The 21,978-nt window shown below is 35.5% G+C and overlaps 1 pseudogene; it reads left to right on the top strand.

Moving 5' to 3' along the window:
• The window catches only part of LOC109456959 (sorting nexin-19), a 95,395-nt pseudogene extending 79,634 nt beyond the window's left edge, over positions 1-15,761 (top strand).
• Positions 15,762-21,978: the final 6,217 nt, after the last annotated feature.

The raw sequence follows: 21,978 nt of genomic DNA, 5'->3' as shown, positions 1-21,978 counted from the left end.
CCAGCCCAAGGTAATTGACTTTGAGTAATACATTGTAGAACTTAGATCCACATGGATATAAAAAGATGACTAAGCTTTTGTGTTTAATTTAATAAATAGAATTACATTTTCTTATTTAATTATGTAATAACAAGAGTTTTATTTTACAAATACAAAACAATATTAATATTATGGAAGAAATAAAATATAAAGAATTTCTTGATTAATATGCAGTTTATTAAGCTTGTTCTTATTACACTTTCAAAAATACCATGCATAATTTTTCTTTCCTTTTAGCTATACTCTATTAAGTACACATTTAAATTCATCATGGAAAACAAGGAGAAATTTGTTAGGTTTTTTCATTTTTGTGATCAAACACATTTTTAAATTAATCCTGGCATCTCAATGTAATGATGATGAATATTATTAATTTAACATTTTATGCCTTATTAGGGACATGTTTATAGAGAAATATGTCATATGTGAAAGTACATTTTTTAGATCAAAAGATACAACTCACCTTCAAAGGTCTTGGAATTAAAGATTGCTATTAAATTATTTATTTCATTATATTTATCTTTTATTTTTTAATATCAATCTTTGTTAATTCAGACTATATATATATATATATATATCAATACTTATATGCATTTTTTTTCTAAGAGAACTTCTATAGCAATAATCCATTGGTTGTTTAATTTTTTTTTTTCTTCTAGTGAAGTTACAATTGAGAAATGGCCCTCATCAAGCACATTCAACTTTAGTCATTTCACAATCTTAGTCAGAAGAGGTTTAGATAATGCCAAGTACTTGTACACTTGATTGTGATTTGGGGGTTTCTATAGAGCTTTTCTTGGACACTTGTTTTCTTTACTGTTCTCATTAAGTGCTTGGGTGCAAAAGAGAAGGTGGAAGATAAGTTGCTTCTTAGATAACGTGGGAGGGAAGAAGCAGGTTGGAAGTATGTAAGCAGAACCTCCTGACTCTATTGAGAAGGCCCATAATTGGATAAGTTTTTCTGGACTTCCTCTGCTTCCAGTGGCAACTAGTATTAGCTTCAGAATTTATGTGTTCTTAGAAAACTGCTTCAGGGATTACTCAATATCCACTTCCTTAAACTCCCTCCTATAACATTGAACATCCCAAGGGCAGGATTTGTTGTTTCGCACTCATTTTGTATCTTTAATGCCCATCATAAGGCCAGGCACAAATAAATCTGACTAAATTTTAATTAAATGTTATTTAATCGACCTCTTGATTTACGCCCAAGGAGTGCCTTCCAATGTCTGATAATTTACCACCATTGACCATATAGTAAGTTGTTCTGTGATCATAATGCTTCAATCAAACACTTGCTATAGGCATTGCTTTAGTACCTGTTCTCTAGTAATCCATAATGTTTCTGGAAATGAACCATCCTTTATCATACAAGGGTCTTCTTCATTCTTTATTCTCCAGTGAGAAAAGTTGAAGGCAGCTGAAAGATCAAAAGAAGATAAATCCAACGGAGGCCCAGGCCACGCTTTAGATAAATATAGCTCATATGTATTCGTTAAGGCTCTTAATCAAATAACATTTCTTGGGTATTTACCCAATCAGCTCAGAAAATGAGGGGTACTTGCAGAAAAAGAAATAGGCTTTAAAGTCAAAGCCCAATTATGTATTTTATTGGTGTGATGACTCTGAATAAATTACTTAATTCTAAGAACCTCATCTTCTTCATCTTTAAAAGAGGAGTAATGGTAATTGATATAGAATATTATTATGAAAAAAGCACAAATAAAATAATAGATATGAAAGAATATCCTGTAGTGTTTTTTTGTTGTTGTTGTTTTTTGCGTTTTTTTTTTCATTTCTTGAGTTCTCAAATTTAAACTAGAAAGTAGACATTATTATGTCATTTATGTAGGTGAGTAAACCAAATCTTAAATTATGTAACTTGTTCAAAGTGAGAAAAATGGAAACAAAGCTGTGGTAGGTACTGGAATACTAAGCTTTACTTACTGAGATATGTACTTCCCAGCTGCTCTTACACAAAGTAATGAAGCAATAAATATTGGGAAACAAAGAACAACAATTCACTCCATCATTCCATGGACATGTACCAAGCCCCAGCTATTTATTCTGGAATTACAGAGATGAAAAACAATTATTACCTTTTATTTTTCCCCTTGAGTTAAAGAAGCCCTCAATCACCAGCAACGGCAATTTTCCGAGGTTATTGTCCTTTGAAAGAAAGAATTCAGTCAAGAGACAGGAATCAAGCAAGCAGCAGACAGCAAAGTTCATTAGCAAAGTGAATATACTCTGAGCACAGAGCAGGCTGACCCGAGGGTGGGTAGCGGCTCAATGTCTCTGGGACCCTGGCCTTATATCCTATAGATGGGCTATCCTCCTCCTTCCCTTTTCCAATTTTTCTCTCCATTCTGCACATTTCCTTCTTCCTAGTTTGCCACACTAGCCCAGGTCTCTGTTCTGGCTTCTAGCTGCAGTTGGTCTGTAACAGGATGCTGATGACACTACTGTTTACCTGTGGGGGGCCCCCTGGTTCCTTCTCCTCCTGCTCATGTCCACCTTACGACCTACTCTGTCAAATCTAGTGAATGGAAGATGGTGGATCGCTTTCTGGAGAAAACAAAATGAGATGTGTGGTTAAGCAGTAGTAGAAGAAAAAGTGATGAGATGGAGGGGGCATTACTGAAGAGAGAAGCAGTTCAGTGGTACTCACACCCTGGGACCAAATTCAGGAAGTGGTCTGTATGCTGTGAATTGAAGTGTCACTCCAGGCACAGGTTCTCAGGCCCTAGGAAAGATATTTTACAGAAAAGCCTTTGGGCTATTCCTATTGCTACCATATGTACAGTTTCCACTCTGTAATCAGTCATTACATCCATAATGGGAGTTTAATGGTAAAGTTGTTTAATCACTTTCACCATTAAAAATTCTTGTTTTACTTTTCACATATATTATGATGATAACTTGTTGAAGAGCTTATCAGCTTGGGAAGGATGGCACCCATTTTTCCTCACACATAACCATTAAGAAACAAGCCTGGACCCACATAGTTGTCTGTTAGCACTGCCGTCCTGCTCAGTGCAAGAACTCTGCTTCCACCTATGCTGTTCCTGAGAACAAACACCCCTTCCAACAGTACGGGGCGTCTCGTTAGGTAATGAGCTCCCAGTGATCCTTTGTTCATCTCTTCACAGAGAACTTTCCCCATCAGGAGTCTGGAAAAGGGCCCTTTAGGAAGTTCAGTTCATTTCAAAAGCACTCCACGTACACTACACCATTGCTTTGTTGACTCACGGCCATCACACATTTTGTGCTGTCGAGTCATAGTTATACTGGAGGTGATTTTAATGCAAAATACTTTGCTTTCAAAACTGATATCAAGGGGCAAACTGATTGGTTCAATGTGTTGGAGCAGAAGCAAACATCTTAATTTCTTGATTACAGGGAGGAATTGAGCTCCTTTGAAGGCGACATGACAACTAAAACAACTGCCTTTACATCAAGCCCATGGAAGAGCCTTTACTTTGTTTTCTTTATTTATTGTTCTTTGCACAAAATTTCCAATTATGAGCAGTATCAAATACAACTCATTTTGCTTTTTAAGAGGATGTGAGATAGACGGCCAACTTAAGATCCTGAAAGTGTCCTGCTTGTGAGGCAATGTGAAAGTGAACTTTTGTTTTTCAATAAATAAAACAGAAAACCCAATCCAATTTTTTTAGAGTCTGAACGTATGAATCCTTGAATCCAAATTACACTCCCGTGTCTCAGTTTCTTCCTCTTAAAATAGAAAACAGCAATAAATGAGAGAATACATACAAGGTATTTGGAATAATGCCTGGCACAGAGAGATTCTAAAAAATGTTAGTTGTTGAAATTACTCTTCCTAGCGTTATTATTTCTTCTTCATCTCCGTACTGTTGGGACTTAATAATAAATAAAACTTAGATGAATTTAGAAATGAGAGCGAAAGAAAAGAGTTGGGCAATATGTCAGGTTCTTGATTCTTGTACCATTGGTCTTTGTGAGGGAGCTTAGTAGAACAAATAGTTGTTTGGCATGGAAGAATTGAAGTTTTAATATTGAATTCATAAGTAAAGCTTTGTTTTACATCTAAATATGTCTAAGAGCAACTTAGCACACTTGCTTAGAAGAACTATTTGGTGACTTGTGAAAGTCAGTGATTCTTTTTTTTTTTTTTAATTTTATTTTATTAAATTTATTAGGGTGACAATTGTTAGTAAAATTACATAGATTTCAGGTGTACAATTCTGTATTACATCATCTATAAATCCCATTGTGTGTTCATCACCCAGAGTCAGTTCTCCTTCCATCCCTATATATTTGATCCCCCTTACCCTCATCTCCCACCCCCCACCCCCCTTACCCTCTGGCAACCACTAAACTATTATCTGTATCTATGAGTTTCTGTTTCTCATTTGTTTGTCTTGTTCTTTTGTTGTTTTTGGTTTATATACCACATATCAGTGAAATCACATGGTTCTCTGCTTTTTCTGTCTGGAAAGTCAATGATTCTTAATTACATATACCCACTTCAAAAAACAAACAAAAAGAAAAAAAAAATCACTGGATGAAAGGAAGGAAGGAAGGAAGGAAGGAAGGAAGGAAGGAAGGAAGGAAGGAAGGAAGGAAGGAAGGAAAAAGAAAGAAAGAAAGAAAGAAAGAAAGAAAGAAAGAAAGAAAGAAAGAAAGAAAGAAAGGTAAAAAGGACAAGAAACCAAACTAAACAAAAACAGACATAAACAAACACAAGAACACTGTTCAAAAATAAAAGTAGGAAATTTGAACTCAAGAATAGGGTAGAGTATGTTATAAGAAAAATGAACTGTAGGTTTTCTTTAAAAATTCAGAACCATGTTTTCTAACTTTTGAATAAAAACTATCACTTCTCAGTTATAATTTAACACTTACACATATATTTGGAAAATACTAAAAAACATGTGAAGAAGGAAGATAAATTTTAAATTCTTTCTGTTGTTATTACCAATTCAGGTATGTTTTCTTTATACACAACAATAATCACTTAGCATAACAGTTGATGCCCTATCTCTCATTTCCCATTGGCATTGTTCACAGCATGATACTGTTTTCATTTAAGTTTTCAAGTGGTTTATAACCTACCTTTGAGTGAGCAAGCCATCACTTCGCTCAGTTGGTACATTTTTTTAAAAGATATATAAGTTGTTGTTTTTTCCCAAAAAATGTCCATGTGCACATTATAAAAACAAATTTATTTGCCTATTAAATACTTCACAGAGTGAAATAAGACTGTGTGGAAAAAAATAAATCCATAGCTTAAAAAGGTCATCCTTTAAAAGGAAATCATAGCATTTTTAAAAGATGCAGAAACTGAGTGGTTCTATTTTCACTTCCATTTGTGCAGAGACTCTTTTCATCTCCAAGCTCCTCAATGAGTAACCATAGACTCTTTCCAGGGTGAAACATAATGTAACCATTTCATCTCCATTCTCCTACCTGCCAAACCTTTAACAGACCACAGCAAGTCACACTTCAGTATGGGGCATCCACAAACAGATGCGTTACACATTTACCATTAAGTGCAGTGATAAATCATGTTCATTCATAAAACACAGACATTGATGTGCTTGAAATTTTATTTTGGCAGATGAATTTCTTAGATACCTTAGTATGGAACTGTTAGGCTCTTGCACGTTTTTAGCCAGGGCTCTGTAATTTAAAGCCAGCTCTAGAGATGTTTCTATAGAATTGACAAAGACCACCCTAGAATAAAGAGACGTCTGCTACTTTGATCTCAGTGGCGTGATTGTCTCCATATACCCTTCATTTTTTACTATTAAAATCCATTTTTATTCCTGACTTTACAAAATGAACCCATTATTCTAAAGTTAATTGTGATTTTTCCCTTTTTCTTTCGATAATGTACAAGGTAAAATACTCAGGATAAAATTACATCCAGAGACATTTATTGTATGTGTCTCTTGGACACAACATAGTGCTGGATGGACTCTGTGAAACAAAGAACAGAAAAGGCAGACATGTGTCCTGGAGAAGTTAGTTTATATAAGGTGTGTGAATATTATACAGATAATACCTACTCTAGAAAAATACTTATTGTGGTTTGTTCCTGTTTAGGAAGTGAGTCCTTGAGTTACAATGACTTTGCACCTCAGAACTTAACTCTTCCAACTTTCTTCTAGTAACAGAAAATCTCAGTCTAATAGAGTGTATATGGGAAGAAGAAGGGCATGATTGTCAACAGAGCATGTACAGTGCTCTACGAGCACTGCATATCATAGAGTTTCAATACTCCTAATTTTTTTTCACAACCATCTGATGGAATTATGATAAGTCTGTTTTGTAGGTGCAGATAAAGACATTGAAACTCCAAGATGTTTAAATAATCTTGTTCAAGGAAGGTAAAAGTAATTATATAAACTTGACTTTGGTTATTAGTTGAAAAGTATCGAGAAACAATGACATTTAATTGTACAACGCTATCAGAACAAGGTAATTTTGTACCTTTCTTTTTTTAAATTAAAGTTTATTGGGGTGACAATTGTTAGTAAAGTTACATAGATTTCAGGTGTACAATTCTGTAATACATCATCTATAAACCCCATTGTGCGTTCACCACCCAGAGTCAGTTCTCCTTCCATCACCATATATTTGATCCCCTTTACCCTCATCTACGACCCCCTCCCCCTTACCCTCTGGTAACCACTAAACTATTGTCTGTGTCTATGTGTTTTTATTTCTCATTTGTTTGTCTTGTTCTTTTGTAGTTTTTGGTTTATAGACCACACATTAGTGAAATCATGTGGTTCTCTGCTTTTTCTGTCTGACTTATTTCGCTTAGCATTATATTGTCAAGATTCATCCATGTTGTCACAAATGGTCCTTTTTCATCTTTTCTTACCACCAAATAGTATTCCATTGTGTATATATACCATAACTTTTTTATCCATTTATCTATCGAAGGACATTTTGGTTGTTTCCATGTCTTGGTCGCCGTAAATAAACCTGCAATGAACATTGGAGCACACATGTCTTTATGGATACATGTTTTCAGATTTTTTGGGTAGATAACCAGGAGAGGGATTGCTGGGTCATACGGGAATCTATTTGTAATTTTTTGAGGAACCTCCACGCTGCCTTCCATAGCGGTTGCACCAATCTGCATTCCCACCAACAGTGTATGAGGGTTCCTTTTTCTCCACAGCCTCTCCAACACTTGTTACTATTTGTCTTGTTCATGATAGCCATTCTGACTGGGGTGAGGTGATATCTCATTGTGGTTTTTATTTGCATTTCTCTGATGATTAGTGATGTTGAGCATTTTTTCATATGTCTATTTGCCATTTGTATGTCCTCTATGGAGAAATGTCTCTCCAGGTCCTCTGCTAATTTTTCAATTGGGTTGTTTGTATTTTTGTTATTGAGTTGCATGAGTTCCTTATATATTTTGGATATGAGCCCCTTATCGGAGGCACTGTTTGTAAAAATCTCCTCCCATTCAGTTGGTTGCCTCTTTATTTTGTCAATGATTTCTTTTGCTGTGCAGAAGCTTTAAGTTAGATGTAGTCCCATTCATTTATTTTAGCTTTAACTTCGCTTGCCTCTGGAGTCAAATTCATAAAATGCTCTTTGAACCCAAGGTCTATAAGTTTATTACCTATGCTTTTTTCTATGCAGTTTATTGTTTCAGGTCTTATGCTTAATTCTTTGATCCATTTTGAATTAATTTTGGTACATGGTGACAAATAGCAGTCCAGTTTCATTCTTTGCATGTGGTTTTACAATTCTCCCAGCACGATTTATTGAAGAGGCTGTCTTTTTTCCATTGTATGTTTTTGGCTTCTGTGTCAAAAATTATCTGTCCATATTTATGTGGTTTTATTTCTGAGTTCTCAATTCTATTCCATTGGTCTACGTGTCTATTTTTCTGCCAATACCATGCTGTTTTGATTATTGTAGCCCTGTAGTACAAGCTAAAGTCAGGGAGTGTGATACCTCTGGTATTGTTCTTTTTTCTTAAGATTGCTTTGGCTATTCCAGGTCTTTTGTGGTTCCAAACAAATCTGATTTTTTGTTCTATTTCTTTAAAAAATACCATTGGAATTTTAATGGGGATTGCATTAAATCTGTAAATTGCTTTGGGTAATATGGCCATTTTAACTATGTTGATTCTTCCATTCCATGAACATGGAATGTCTTTCCATTTCTTTGTGTCTTCTTCAATTTCTTTAAAAAATGTCCTATAGTTTTCAGCATATAGGTCTTTCACAACCTTAGTTAAGTTTTTTTTTCCTAGGTGTTTTATTCCTTTTGCTGCAATTGCAAAAGGAATTTTTCTTTTATTTCTTTTTCTGACATTTCATTGTTAGTATATAGGAACACAATGGACTTTCCTACGTTGACTGTGTAGCCAGCAAATTTACTGTATTTGTTGATTGTTTCTAATAATTTTTGTTGGAGTCTTTAGGGTTTTCTATATATAGCATCATGCCATCTGCAAAGAGTGAAACTTTAACTTCTTCATTCCCAATTTGGATGCCTTGTATTGCCTTCTCTTGCCTGATTGCTCTGGCAAGGACTTCCAACACTATGTTGAAACGCAGAGGTGATGGGGACATCCCTGCTGTGTTCCTGAACATAGAGGAAAGGGCCTCAGTTTTTCACTGTTAATTATGAGATTAGCTATGGGTTGTCATATATGGCCTTTATTATGTTAAGGTATTTTCCTTCTATACCTATTATATTAAGTGTTTTAGTCATAAATGGATGTTGTATCTTGTCAAATGCTTTTTCTGCATCAATTTATACAATCACGTGATTTTTGCCCTATATTTTGTTTATGTGATGTAGCACATTGATGGATTTGTATGTTGAACCATACTTGTGCCCCTGGGATGAACCCCACTTGGTCGTGATGAATAATCTTTTTAATGCATTGGTGCATTCAATTTGCTAGAATTTTGTTTAGGATTTTTGCATCTGTATTCATTAGAGATATTAGTCTGTAGTTTTCTTTTTTTGTGTTGTTCTTAACCAGGTTTTGGTATCAGGATAATGTTGGCCTCATAAAATGAGTTAGGGAGTACTGTCTCTTCTTCAATTTTTTGGAACTGTTTGAGCAGGATTGGTATTAGATCCTCTTTGAAGGTTTGGTAGAATTCACTAGTGAAGCCACCTGGTCCCGGACTTTTGCTTTTGGGAAGGTTTTGGATGACTGATTCAATTTCGTTACTGGTGATCGGTCTGTTTAGATTTTCCAGTTCTTCATGGTTCAGCCTTGGAAGGCTATATGTTTCTAAGAACTTGTCCATTTCTTCTAGGTTATTGAATTTGGTGGCATATAGTCCTTCATAGTATTCTTGGATGATCCTTTGTGTTTCTGTGGCATCCGTGATAACTTCCCTTTTTCATTTCTGATTTTGTTAATTAGTGTCTTCTCTCTTTTTATCTTAGTGAGTCTAGCCAAGGGTTTGTCAATTTTGTTAATCTTTTCAAAGAACCAGCTCTTTGTCACATTAATTTTTTCTATTGTCTTTTTGTTCTCTATTTCATTTAGTTCTGCTGTGATTTTTATTATTTATTTTCTTCTGCTGACCTTGGGTTTCATTTGTTCTATTTTTTCTAGTTCTTTAAGGTGTAACGTAAGGTTACTTATTTGGGATTTTTCTTGTTTCTTGAGATAGGCCTGTAATGAGATAAATTTCCCTCTTAAAACTGCTTTTGCTGCATCCCAAAAATTTTGGTAGGATGTATTTTCATTGTCATTTGTTGGTATGTATCTTTTGATCTATCCTCTAATTTCTTCTTTGACCTGGTCGTTTTTTTAAAAGTATGTTGTTTAATCTCCATGTATTTGTGTTTTTTCCTGCTTTCTTTTTGCAGTTGATATCCAATTTCAAAGCCTTGTGATCAGAGAATATGCTTGGTGTGATCTCAATCTTCTTAAATTTGCTATGGTTAGTTTTATGTCCCAATATATGGTCTATCTTTGAGAATTTTCCATGTATACTAGAAAAAAATATATAGTCTGCTGTTTTAGGATGAAGTGCTTTATAAATGTCATTATGTCCATTTCATCTAATGTGTCATTTAGGACTGCGATTTCATTATTTATTTTCTGTTTCGATGATCTATCCATAGCTGTCAATGTTGTATTTAAGTCCCCTAGTTCAATTGTGTTTTGGTCAGTTTCTCCCTTTAGTTCTGTTAGTAGTTGCTTGGCATATTTCGGTGCTCCCTGATTGGGGGCATAAATATTAATGACTGTTATGTCTTCTTGTTGTATAGTCCCCTTTACCATTATGAAATGTCCATCTTTGTCTCTTGTTACCATTTTCACCCTGAAGTCTGTTTCATCTGATATCAGTATGGCTACACCTGATTTTCTCTGGATACCATTTGCTTGGAGTGCCAATTTCACCCTTTCATTTTGAGTCTATGGTTGTACTTATAGATGAGATGCGTCTCTTGGAGACATTACATGGTTGGGTATAGTTTTTTGATCCAATTTGCTACTGTGTGCCTTTTTATTGCTGAGTTCAATCCATTTACATTTAGGGACGTTATTGATATGTGAGGATTTCCTATCATTCTATCTTTAGTTTTCAGGTAAGACTGTGTCTCCATTGTTTCTTTGCCTTTTTGTTCTTGTCTATTATTTCTGTGTGGTGGTATTCTATGATGTTTCCCTCTTTTTCTTCTTTTATTGTAGTATATATTTCAGTTCTGTATTTTTTTTTTTTTTTTTTTTTGAGTGGTTACCCTTATGTTTATGTAAAAGAAAGTTTGATGTTTAGAGTATTCCATTTTCTTCACATGCTTTCTTTCTCCATTCCCATATTCCAGTTCAGGCCTTTCCTCTCCCCCTTTTTATGTTTTGGTTGCCACAAATTGTCCCTGTTGGTGGTGATCGAATAGCCCCCTTTACTATTTTTTGTAGGGCAGGTCGTGTATTGGAAAATTTCCTCAGCTTCTGTATGTCTGGAAAGGTCTTTATTCCTCCTTCATATCTAAAGGATATCTTTGCTGGATATATTATTCTTGGCTCACAATTTCTCTCTTTCAATAGTTTGAGTATTTGGTTCCACTCCCAACTGACTTGTAGAGTTTCTGCTGAGAAATCTGATGATAATCTAATGGGCTTTCCTTTGTAGGTTACCGTCTTCTTTTCCCTGGCTGCCTTGAGGATTCTTTCTTTGTCATTGATTTTTGACAGCTTCAATACAATGTGCCTTGGAGAAGCCTGTTGGGGTTGAGGAAATTGGGTGTCCTATTTGCTTCTTGGATTCAAGGATCCAGTTCTGTCCACAAGTTTGGGAAGTTCTCATCAACAATTTGTTTGAATATATTCTCTGTTCCCTTCTCTCTTTCTTCTCCTTCTGGTATGCCCATTATTCTCATATTGCTCTTTCTGATGGAGTCAGAAAGTTCCTGTAGAGTTATTTCATTTCTTTTAAGTCTCAAGTATTTTTCTTCTTCCACCCGTGTTATTTCCAGGTTTCTATCTTCGATGTCACTGATTCTTTCCTCCATCTGGTCAACTCTACTCTTTAAGCTGGTTATTTCATTCTTAGTTTCTTCTATTGAGTTCTTAATTTCCAGAAATTCTATTTGGTTCTTTTTTAAAATTTCAATCTCTTTAGTAAAATGTTCATGTTGTTCTTTGATTGTGTTTCTGAGTTCATTAAAATGCTTGTCGGTATTTTCTTACATCTCATTGAGTTTTTTCAGGACTGCAATCTTGAATTCTCTGTCACTTAAGTCGCATATTTCTATATCTTTAAGTTCCTTTTCTGGAGATTTTTCACTTTCTTTCTGAGCTGTCTTGCTGCCTTGGTTATTCATGGCAATTAATGATTTATAATTTCTTTTCCTAGATGTCTACAGGAGTGGGTCTGCAACAGGTTGATAAGAAGAGGTCTTTCTTTTGTTTTCCAGTACATGTTTTTAGAATGTTTTATTTTCTCTCTGACTGCAGCCTTTTTTTCTCTCTCACACAGTAGTGTTATGTTTTCTCTGCACTATTCCTGCTTCTCACACAATGGGGGGATTCTCTGTAAGGTGGGCATCTCCTCTGTTAATAGTTTTCCTGGGTCATAGGGCACTGCATCTGTGTGGGGATGTGGAGAGCTTTTGAAATTCCAAAGCTCTTCCAGCTCCTGATTCAGAGCCCATAGGTTTCAGCAGTTCTGTTTACTCCTGCAGGCATCCACCCAGATAGGTGGGGCCAGGGGCGAGGTGAGCTGTGAGAGGTGGCCCAGAGCAATGGCGGCGACCACCACCACAGCCGGTCCTACTTCCACAGCTCCCTCCCCTTTGCCAGAACTAGTTGGTCTGCGAATCTGTGTCTGCGGTCCACAGTTCTCAGAACAGCAAATATTCTGTTCTTTTGATCTGACACTGCTACTGTTCCGCTTCTAGCACCGGGCATTTGGGGGTGGGTGAGCTCTGGGAGGGTAGGGAGGGGGCAGCTATTCCCAGTGCCTAAGGCTCCGTTCTCTGCTCGGAGTGAGGGCTTAAATCACCGTTTTCAGCCTTCTTCCCTCAGTCTTTTCTCCGAGGTCTCTGCCGTGAGCGTTGGGTTCAGCCGTGTTATATGCTGCCCCCTCCGCCCTGTGGGCCATAAGCGGAGCCCTAGCAGTCCGAGTTCTTCCCTCACTCGCACGCAGCTGCGGTAGTTTCGGGAAGCAGCGAGCTCGGAACACTGATCTATTTCTGTGTCCTGTGACCGTGAGTCCCCTTCTCTGCATTTCTTCCTTCCCTCATCCACTGCTCAAGCCATTTGCCCATCTTTAGCTGGATTCAGTAGTGGGCCTCTTCATCTTGCCTGTGTGCTGTGCAGGGAGTCCTTTGTGGAGTTACGGATTTTCAATTTGTTGTAAATTCCAGGGGAGATTTCCAGAGGCTCACCTCATGCCACCATTTTGATCATTTTGTACATTTCTACTAAATACCAACAATGATTCATTATTTCTGATACTATGATGGTGACGTATGTAGGAATGGTAGAAATAACAAGTCAAACTAGTCACCCAGTGGCTGTCAGGAAAAAGGGCTTCATCAATTGCTAAGAACTATGAGCAGTCCTAAGGTTACTGATAAGGAACTAGAACACTGCTATGCTTACAGAAATATTACAAAGACAACAAAGAAAGAATACTCTTATAGCATGTATTAACATTTTTTTAAATTAATTTATTAATTAAGAAAGTTACTAAGATGCCAGGGAAACACACATCCAGAATTTGTCTGTTGAGTCATTTTAGACCTTTCAGTTTATGAATTTGGGCCTCAAATTTTTTGTTTATAAAATCCAGGCATTGATACAGATGAAAATTCCTTCAATCAGCAAAACACTGTTCATATTCCCACAACGGACAGAGAACCTCACATGACTTTGTATCTTCAGTCTAGAGGGCATCTTCATAAAAGAAAAAATAGGAAAATTGGTGGAGATGGAATCACGGGCTTCTAATTGTGTAAGGCAGTGTGCCTAGTGCTTTACATAGAGCATCAAAATCAATCCCATGGAAACTCTATTAAGTCAGTACTGCTACCTACATTCACAGAAGAAATTACTGAAAAAATATGGTTGGGTCAGAATTTCAGCAGCTATGTTTCAAAGCTCAAGAAAATAAATGAAATAATAACAGTAGACAGGGACATGTCAGATTACAGAAGAATGTGCACTTAGTGAGCCCAGGAAAGTGTAGGCTGCAAACACCAGAACTATTCAAAGTCCCTTACTTGAGTTTGGAAATGAAATAGCTCAGAATGAATTATGTAATAAGGATTAGGAAACTGACTCTTATTCTAAATATCTTTGCTCCTTCAGTTCCAAACTTGGATTGCTTCCTTGGAAATAAAAGTACCATTCTATACAGCCATGGCTCATTCTACCTAGTAAAATGTCTTTTAATTAATCTTACTAAGAGTTAATTAAGAATTGGATGTTAGTCCTCATGCTTTCCACATGTCTGCTTTGTCCCTCATGTTTTTTTTCTAAATTAAAAGAAGTCTTCACGTTCAGTTTGACCTCATCATGCTCAACCCCACTTGACGTTCTGCCAGATAGCAAATAAGAGTTTGCTGATATCAAACATTTTACTGTTTTGGAAAGAATCATCATTCATTTCTGGGTTCATGGTCATTAAAGTCTATACAAATTTCTCCATATAAAGATTTAACTGACATTCTTAAGAGGAAAATTAAGTAATGTGATCAGTGAAATATTAAAGATATTGCTTAAAGATGAAAAATGTATCACTGTACAATAATTTTCATTGAGTACATTGTAAAACATAGTCAATTCTATAGTCTAATGGTGAACTTAAAATGTCTTTTAATGTGGCATGAAGTTTAAACAGTAGTTAGAAGTTTAAAACTATTTGAAGACAAAATTAGCTGTTTTTGGTTACATGAGTTAGAGAAACTGTTTTGAGAGACATTTATCTTGATAAGTAAATTAACATAACTATTTATGGCAGAGATTTTCAGAATGACAGTCTTTGAATTGGTTTGTGAGAACAGAAGAAGTAAAATGTGCCTTCAACAAAACTTAGAAGGAAGTCCACCTCTCAGAATTAAATTATTTATTAATTTAATTATTTCCATCTGGAATTATTATTTGATACTGGAATTTGGAATTTGAGGTATGTGGGGAGACATAGAATGGAAAGGTTAGCAGTGATTATGGCAGGAATATCAGTAAAGGTCAGACGACAGAGCTTAACATTATTATGAACCTTATGAACCTTACTAAGCACTGGAGAGTCATGAAATCACTTGTCAAAGAAACGCTGGAGAGTAAATGGGTGAATGAATGAAGGAATGACTGCATTTCCTTCATTTAGATGTCTATCATTTAACAGCTCCTCCTAATTGGGGACTTCTTCCCCGTTATGAATAGTATTGGTGGAAACCACTGCCCACATCAGGCAAGAAAAGTAGTTAATGCAGTGAAATCCTCCTTGGCTTGACTAATCAGATCTACCCGACTGGGGCTTTCAATGTCAATATATTGGGAGATTTGGGATACAAAGCCATTGTGTTACAAATATTGGGTGCAGCTAGGTAGTAAAATAGCAGTAGTGACATACTAGCTACTGGAAACACAGCCAACAAAAGCCTGAAAAACACATCCTGAATAAATCCCCAAAGGATGTGTGGATGGTTATTTGTCATACGCAGCATATGCAGCTGACCCAAGCCAAGATCTCAGTGCTGGTGATCCATAGAAAGAGACAGAGTTAGCTAGCAAGCCCTGGAGCTGCACCTTTTGCTGCTAATGGAACTGTGGAGATAGCTATGTATGGAAGACATGCAGAAAGGTCTTCATCTTATCTTTGGTACACTAATTCAGAGGTGGCTAGAGGTGCAAGCAGCTAATCTAACATATCTGCAGCACTGATGCAGTATCTCTGGCTTCTTCAAGTGCCCATCTGGCCTGGTGAAGTTTTACCTGGCCTGTAAGGAGTCAAGAGCAGAAAGTGGCTGGTGAGAAACAGGCTTTGCAGAGCCTGATGGGTGCCCTGACAGATATTGTTGTAGAAATCCTTGGGATGAGCTGATGCCAGCTGAACTGGAGTCTAGTCCTGGAGTTACAACAGCACTCGCTCATCAACAGGCATCTGATTTACTGCCTTTGGGACATAATACTGGAATTATTGTATTTCAGTTCCCCTTCCATAACCACCTCTGCCTCAGATACCGCAGGCAAACCTGAGGAAATGGGCATCTCCCCCTAGCCGTACATTATTCACCCAATCTTCAAAGGTTGGGGAAGGAGAGTTACTTTGCCCCAAGACACCAGTCAGGAAGCCTGTGCCCTCTGAACTGGGCTGTAACTCAGAAGGCCTGGGTCTCAGTGCCACAGTTCTCCCCCCACACCCACCCCAGTTCTACTCCATTTATAGCAGGTAATGCAGTGGTGTATGTACCAATTTCACACATATCTATTACCATACCTTTAAAATAAAGTATGTATTACACTGCCTGATTTTTTTGCTGCAGAGTATTTTGGGTTAACCCATTTTTCTACCCATCTTTCTTCATTCTCCTCCATTTATTCTGTAATGTAGCTAATACTTATATTCAACTATTTGTTTTTTAAGCTAGCCAGATTCATGCAGTTAAGAACCTTGGTTGATTTAGAGTTTTGAGCAAGGGACTGACTTAATTTGTGTTCAGTAATTTTTGCACTCCAGGGTGTTCTGGGATAGACTGAGACTGAGTCCATTCTATGGCATCAGCACATAAGCAGTGGCACTTGGGAAGGAGGAGAGGATGGATTTTTGTATGAATGTGTAACTACTCTTTTTAAGTAAACTCTATTGGATTTTAAACAGGGAAATGTTCTTTATGGTCTATCATCAACCATGTCTGGTCATAGATGAGGCACATAGTACAAGATGTTGTACAATTAGGCAATCACAGATTTTTAACACGCTTATTAATTCACTAGATTACTGAAGAAGTCACACATTATTGGCACACAATTTGTGAAGCCATGGCCTGAAACATATGATATAACAGTAAGGCTGTCTCTGTAATTTTAGGGAGTTAGGTTTAAGTTTCTATTTAGAATAGACTGGTGTGTGTGTGTGTGTGTGTGTGTGTGTGTGTGTGTGTGTGTGTCTGTGTGTGTAGGTAGGTGTTCACTCACATCATGGTATGGCTATAGAAAAGTATGAAAAGAGAATAGCTTTCAAGGACCTAAAAATAGTCACAAATAAATGATTCTGTTCTTAAGAAGCAAGAAAAGATCGTAAAGTCTGGAATTTTTTCCCACCAAGAATATCCTTACATAATACTCTTCATGGCTATGGAGGAAAATCTGTGCATACTAAAGAAAATGCATTTTTCATGCCTTCACTATAAATGGTGACTATATGGGATGTTGCTATAAACCAGAGTCTTGATTGTCTTTTTTTTTTCTTCTGTAACACCCAATAAATAATGAACAAAAGTGAGATTCTCTTCCATGGGCATATTTAGGTTTATGCATTGCATCTAATAACAGGCTATCACTCTTCTTCAAAGAAAGTATACCCATATCTAAATTCCCAAGAGTGACATTATTATGGACAAAATTTATTTACCTATCATCTGTCCATCAGCTATCTATGTATCTATCATCTATCTATCAACTATCTATCTTTATCTACCTATCTATCATTTATCATCTATCTTGTTATAAAAAATATTCATTTGACATTCAAATAAAACATAATTTTCAATAATAAAAACAGTAGCCCCATGTCCACAGTTCCATGTTCCCAATCTGTCTGTTTAAAGTCCATTACATTCAAATATGTGTTATTGACTTATTTCTTTTTATTTCCTCTGCTGTAATTTCATGAGTAATTTGGTAAGTTTATATGACAAAATCTGACAAATTGATCATAATTCTTTAGCTTTTTAAGTGAATCATCAAAAATGTCAGTATGTTAACCTGTTCTTAACAATTAAAGGTTTGGAATTAATCTAAAACCAGAATGTTCTGAATCTAAATTTGAGAAATGATCACCTACAATACTGACTTTGTGCTGCTTAGATCCTGTACATGTTGGACATTATTAGAAGAAGTCCACTGTATTATATTGTTTGTACACGCACACACACACACACACACACACACACGCACACACACACACACACCAGATGCTCCCAATGAACACATGCACAATCCATGGCCGATACATTATGCACTGTCTTACTTCCATGCCTCCATTTATGATTTTTCTCTTTATTTGGCATACTCACACATATTTTGTTAAGTAATCTGTCCACTCAAGGCCCAAATCAGATTCATCTCTTCCACAGAACTTCATTTAGCGATACAAATGTACTACATAATTTCCTTTCTCTATAATTTTTTGATAGTAATATTAATAAAATCACATATTTATTATTACAGTTACTCTTAGATACTCAACAGTCAAAATACATACGTGGTATCTCTTTTATCCTTTTACGCTTCACAACAATCTATGAGCCCAGCATGAGTGATCCCAGGAATAGATGACGAAACTGAGGTATGGAGATATTTTAAAACTTTCTCTGTGATTCCAGAGCTGAAATTAGAATTCAGCTAAACCTGAACTCAACATCTGCACTTGATACATTCAGTAACCTTTCCTTTGCTGATGCTAATTTACTTCAAGGTCTGTGTTATCTTCTCCACTACACTAAATTTTCTGAAAAATTCATACTCTGACTTCTGATAAATTGTTTAATGTTTCTCAATTTTGTGCATGTCTTCCAACCAGTGCCTCGAGGGCAGTGTATCCTACCAAATGATTAATGCATAGTAGGGAGCTCAAGAAATACATGTTCAATAAGTATTTATTCACACTACAGGACATTCCCTGAATGCTTGATATGAAAGGTTAAGACTGCGTTGATTCCAGACTGAAATAGCTGAGGAAAAATTCAAAATTCAATAGGCATCACAACAGAAAAAAAATCAAATAAGGCTGTTCATTTTTTTTTTTTTTTTGGTTGTTATATAGTTCCTGAATTCAGCTGCAATATGTTGAAGGTAACTCATAGTATGAATAATGGTGCAAATCCAACATCTACAGTTTTCTACATCTTGTTCTGAGGATTTTATTCTGAGTTTTTCCTTTTTTTTATGACCTCCAGTTTCTGAAAACTGCTTTGTTTGGCATAGTTTGGTAAAATTTGACATATTATATTTTTTTAAAAGGAAAAAATGTATTCCAAAGGATCTTTAAATATTATTTGTTTGCTCTATAAGAAGATTTTGTATTAGTGTGGGGTCTAAAAATGGGGAAAAAAAAGCTCACTTACAATATCAACACACAGGAGCTAAAGTCCCTTTCAACAGAGAAAGCCTTGTGATTGGTGGAGTATATACAATTATAAACTCAATTAATAAATCAAAACACATCTCAATCACCCCAGCATGTCACTTTTAATGGGCAATACATTCCCCAAGAAAGCAACTTCTCTGCTAACAATATTGAACCAAATCATCAAAATTCAAAGATGAGTCTATAAAATACAGAATTCCATCAGCAAATTTCACAGTGGGCTGCAATGTGTAGATTAATGGGCAGCATGTCAAGTATTTTAAATGTATGGTTCCATTGTTGAAATGCATGTGATGATTAGTAAAGTATTTGGCCTGAGCACTAAAAGATATAAAATAAATTAAAGTCATGACACCTTCTGAATTAATAAAGCATTTGGTTAGGCTGTATTGATAAATCACAAGCACAGATTTAAAAGCCCCACAACTGGATGCATTTCCCCCCAGACATGCTGAGAACTCACACTGGCCTCTCCATATGGCATCTTCCTAAATGAGGATCTCTGTGAAAGGGCAAATGCTAAGTCTCTGAAGAATCAGAATATGAACGCTCTGCTTTAAGCCTTGAATATAAACCAACATCTGTAATTGGCATCACTCATATTTCTTTAGAATTTCAAAATGAGATTTTCCATCTCTAAGCCAATTTCAAAACTAACTTTCACCTGAAAAGAAATTTTCAATATTTTCCTTGCAGCGTGTCACAAAGAATGTTGTAGCTTTGGGTGTTTTACACCAAAGTTAAACAACAAACACCACAAGAGAAACAATGGACTAAAGAAATCCATTTTCACTGTGGTTATTGGTATATATTATTGGTATATATAGGAGGTGAAATGAAGCTTCATCATCATGTTCAGGACAAAGAAATCCACAGGGTCTAGGAGATTCACCGTGTTCTTGAGTGACAGGCTTGGGAAGTGAAGCTGCAAAGATAGTTAGGTCATAGTCTCTATTGCCCAATGCCAACTTTGCACAGTAAGGAGACATAATTTGGAGGGGTGAGAGAAAATCTTAATTATTAAATGCTATCTTTTAGAGCTAAGCATTTCCAGAAGGAAAGTCACATGACATTACTTTCTCCGGGGGATTAAATTGTATTCATGGTTTGTTTGTCAAGGCTTGCTATCTATTTCAGAGGCCCATTCAATCCAGCACCGGAAGTTAAATCAGATGTGAGGTATTTTTGCACTGAAAATATAAAAGGAAAACCATGGTCATTGCCTTTTAGGACCCCACAGTTAGAAATCTGAAAGTTACTTACAAAAATAACACAACAGAAAATGTATGAAAAGGATAAGAGCTAGATGCTATGTGAGTAAGTAATGTGGAATCTAATTGGGTCTGGATGGTGCATGAGCCTCAGGGACATTTTCCTCACAGAATCACTACAAATGGGTCATCTTGGACAATGAAGATATTTCTGGATGAGAATGTGGAATGAACAAAGTATTCTTACGTAGAATGGAAGGTATTTAGCCTGGACAGAAGAAGACACTCGGCTACAAATGGAAAATGTTTTACAGAATGTCTCTTTTCAATTATTTAAAATTGGATTAACCTTTTCCCATTTAACTCTACATTCTGTAACAACTTTCAAAAAAGAAAATAAACTATTTCAAAGGCAATGAGCTCCTCATCAATAAAGTTGTTTAGGTGTTGAATGACATCTTGGAAAAGTTTTTGAAGGGATTCAAGCTTGGTAGTCTGTATTTCTACGAAATTAGTGGAATGTTTCAAAAGGGACAACTAGTCACTGAAAATCAAATTAGGGCTGTTAGAATCCAGAGTGTACTCATTATGACTCATAGTTCCCTTTTACCATAGAACTTTTAGTATCCCTTTGCAAGGCATAGGTAAACATCTTATCATATATGTAAAAATCTTGTCATATACATATGTAAATCACTTGTCTTTGTCCCAGATAATGCAATATCTGTTTTCATTTATGTCCCTATTTATCCTTCTGTTTAATAAATTAGTTTATATTAGACAAGTTGGTTAATTATTTCGGGGGGGCATTGATTTGAGCAAAACAAACTTTTGGATGAGAAATAAGATGATTCACAACTGGCATATCCATATCAAATAAAAAAGTGTTTTTGTTTTTAATGATTGAAATAGAAATAAATAACTAAGGAAGAAAATATTGGGAAACACTAAAGGAACATGCATGCAAAATTCTTCTTTTTAGTCCTGGTTAAAAGCTACTTTTTTCCCCAGGATATGCATTTTAATTTGTAATCAACAAGTTTCCATATTGCTTATATATAACTGTTTTAGTTTATATTATACAATAATTATGTTCTTTATAATTAAGCATTATTGAAACAGGCATTTTTAAAAGCTATACAAAATGTATCCTACATTTGTGCCATAATTCATTTAATTAATCCCCTTTGTTAAAGATTTGAACTATTGACCACAATGTTATCAAACCTGTATCTCAGACATTATTTTTAAGCTCAACTAATTAAAACTATATTTTTGAATTTCATTTTACTTTAAATTGTAGAAGTACTAAATGACTGAACTCTTATAAATATCAAGATGACTAGAAAATAAAGTGCGTTATCTTTTCTAGAGGTAATAATTCTCAGGTTGTGAGGGACCATTCATGCCAATTTCTATCTGCTGATCTGGTGTAGTTCTTAATGTAAGGGTGACATTTTCAATTCATAGAAATGTACCAGTTTGAATGATAAACCATGCAATCACCTTAGTTAACCAGTTAAAAACGTAAATGTGTATTTCTTTTACCTTTACATATTTGCATTTATATATTTTACATATGCAAATTTTAAGATATATATATATATATATATATATATATATATATATATATATTTAAACAACTTATTTAATAATGATATTTCTAAAATAACTTTTCATAAAAAAATATATGGTTCAGACACATTCCTTTGAACTCCTTTGGTATTCCTGAATGGAGATGAACAAAATTTATTAATACAGATGAGTAATTATGATGATAAAGGATGCTTTTTAAAAGGTAATAAATGACTTGTACAAAACTAAAGTAAAATCTTGTCAAAGATTTTCTTTAGTTCAATTAATGAGACCACTAAGATGTGAGAACTAGTTAAAAGAATTCAAGACCCATACACACA

This window comes from Rhinolophus sinicus, linkage group LG01 (genome assembly GCF_036562045.2).
Source record: "Rhinolophus sinicus isolate RSC01 linkage group LG01, ASM3656204v1, whole genome shotgun sequence".
NCBI classification, from domain to species: Eukaryota; Metazoa; Chordata; class Mammalia; order Chiroptera; family Rhinolophidae; genus Rhinolophus; species Rhinolophus sinicus.
The sequence above is the reverse complement of the archived record's forward strand: the minus strand, read 5'-3'. Positions and strand labels throughout refer to the sequence as shown.